Source organism: Coenobita brevimanus, chromosome 107, assembly GCF_032717465.1.
Source record: "Coenobita brevimanus isolate Jiangsu-jjx chromosome 107, ASM3271746v2, whole genome shotgun sequence".
NCBI lineage: Eukaryota > Metazoa > Arthropoda > Malacostraca > Decapoda > Coenobitidae > Coenobita > Coenobita brevimanus.
The window spans coordinates 27,038,599-27,041,417 of record NC_137060.1 but is presented as its reverse complement, the minus strand read 5'-3'; positions in this window follow the sequence as shown (position 1 = coordinate 27,041,417).

The window sequence follows — 2,819 nt, the reverse complement described above, 5'->3', positions numbered from 1 at the left end:
AAAGTGCATTTGCAAATGCTCTTAAGAAAATATATAATGTCCCAAGATTAATAAGTAATCATAGTATATCTAAGGCAGCAGGACTACTTTTACTTAGACACCATGTTGCCCTAGTGCAAGCTAGGTATTGTAAAGCCCTAAGTAGAAAGAATAATGCGGTTTTTAGGTTATTTTATCAGTCCTCTGGCCACCATGTTCCTCATTTATTGAAATATTTTTATGATAAATATGAGATAGATATATTGGATAACTCTGTGGACATTATAAATGCCAGAATTCAGTGGGTGCAGAACCATGAGGAAATAAGTGGTGTGGAGTTAATGTAAATTTCGAAAAAGATGTATAACAGTTGATACTGAATGTGTTGGTATGCAAATTGTATATATTGAATTTATTTATTTATTTTTTTTTTTTTTAATTAATGAAATTGGATCAACTCCTCGATCTGATTGTTAAGGATTTATTTATTGTAAATATTTTATTAAATTCAATTGTAAAGGAGTATCTATAGTATTTATGATGATGAAATGTATTATATTTTATGTATCACGAGATACGAAATAAAGACGATTGATTGATTGATTGATTGACTACTGTTACTACATCTACCACTACTACTACTACTACTGCTGCTGCTGCTGCTATTACTACTGCTATTGCTAATACTACTACTACTACGACTACTACTGCTACGACGACTACTACTACTACTACTATTACTACTACTACTACTACTACTAATAATAATAATAATAATATCGACAATATACACAATAATTGAATACAAGAAAATATCAGCGAGACAAACAAACAAGTACGAGGTAACGGACAGTAACCATACCCGGCCAGGAAGATGTCCAAGGTTACGCTGAAGGCCTTATGCGTATCTCATCCATCTTAGCGATTTAGTTGCTATATTGCACGTTCACATTTTCTTCTGTTATTTATATCGTTTTAATATCGACAGTAACATACAAGAATAACATACATAATAACATACAGAATAACATACAAGAATAACATACATAATAACATATAGAATAACAGACAAGAATAACAAACAATAAATCACTAGAGGAGATGAGTAACGTAATTTTCAAAAGCACTAGATTTACGAGTGTCGGGTCTGTATTCTCGTCGGATAAGGAGGTTCCCTAGCACCTCTTTCTTAGCGATTTTATTTTTGAATTATGTCTTGCAAATATCATTTTGTACGTTATCTATGCAGAGTATGGCGATATTAGAATGATTTGCGTAACACGGATATTGTCAGTAAGGTGTAATAAGCAAAACAGGTTGCTTCGGAAAAGGTGTTAGGGAACTTCGTATATTCGCTGGCTTGGATCTCGTAACACAACTTTCTCATTTCTCAGCGATTTATTCTGCGGATAATACTTGCCATTTTTTGTATGTCATAGATACAAACCTCGAAAATAGTAAAATAATAAATGAATTACACAATATTTTAGCTGTAACAAAATACGTCACTACCCTACCGTGCCACAATACTAACACAAAATAAACACGTTTCTCTCTCTCTCTCTCTCTCTCTCTCTCTCTCTCTCTCTCTCTCTCTCTCTCTACCTGCTTCAGTACTAACACTAATAAACGCACCAGCAATTCTCTGTACCTACTTCAGTAGCACTAACACAAATAAACACACCAGCAATACACAAACACAGTAATTCTTTATACCTGCCTTAGTACTAACTCTAAATAAACACAAGCAACTGTCTATGCCCACACTAGTGCAGCCTCACACCACCGCAACACCCCCCCCTCCCCACGTCATGCACCATGGTCACAGCAAAGACAATCATTCTGCATAACGTCAGCAAAAGACTTCAGGGAGCGACCAGTTGAAGGGCCGAATTCCTGCAGTCCACCAGGTTCACATCCAGATGAACAACAACAACGAAAACGACGACGATAACAACGACAACTACATCAACAATAACAATAACAGCGACAACAATATTACGATAACAACAACAGCAACAACGACGACAACATGCAAAATAAATAGCTAAGGAAGAAATCTTAAGAAATGATCAATCCGTACGAGAATGTGGCTATTTATTATTTTTTTTCTTTTAGTCTGAGTTGAGTGTATGAGTGTAAGTTCATTATTTTTGCACACATTCTGCTGCATATCACTGCCTTCCTAACCAGCGCACGGTGAATCTTGCAGTGCTATAGAGTGACCTACTGTTCAGCTTTCTGTCTGTCTGTGTGGCTGTCTCTGTTTATTTGTATGTTTGTCTGTCCATATCTATCTGTCTATCTATCTATCTGTCTGTCTGTCTGTCTGTCTGTCTATCTCTGCCTGTCCGTCTGCCTAACTATGATTCTCTCTCTCTCTCTCTCTCTCTCTCTCTCTCTCTCTCTCTCTCTCTCTCTCTCTCTATGAATGTGTCTGTCTATTTACCTAGCCAGCGATGCATCTGGTAGTCTGGCTATCTATCTGCTTATCTATCTATCTACTTTTTAACAAAACTCCTCAACCCCAGAATGGGTGACCACGGACGATTTGTCTCCATATCATTCTAAACTCCGCCGTCATGCTGCCCTCTCTCCAACTTACACTTCTCTTATGCATATACTTCTCTCCATCCCTCCAGCTCATCATCGGTCTCCTGCCACCTCGCTCACATACACCGTCATAGTTAATCTCTCATCCTCGGTCTCTCCCGGGCTTAGCCTACGACACTTCCTAATCTAACACTGGGGCCGGCAATGACACCTTTGGGCGATATCATGTTTACTCCAGCCTGTTAAGGAGTGATGCCTTCTTGTGGTGGCACCGATATAACTGGGAG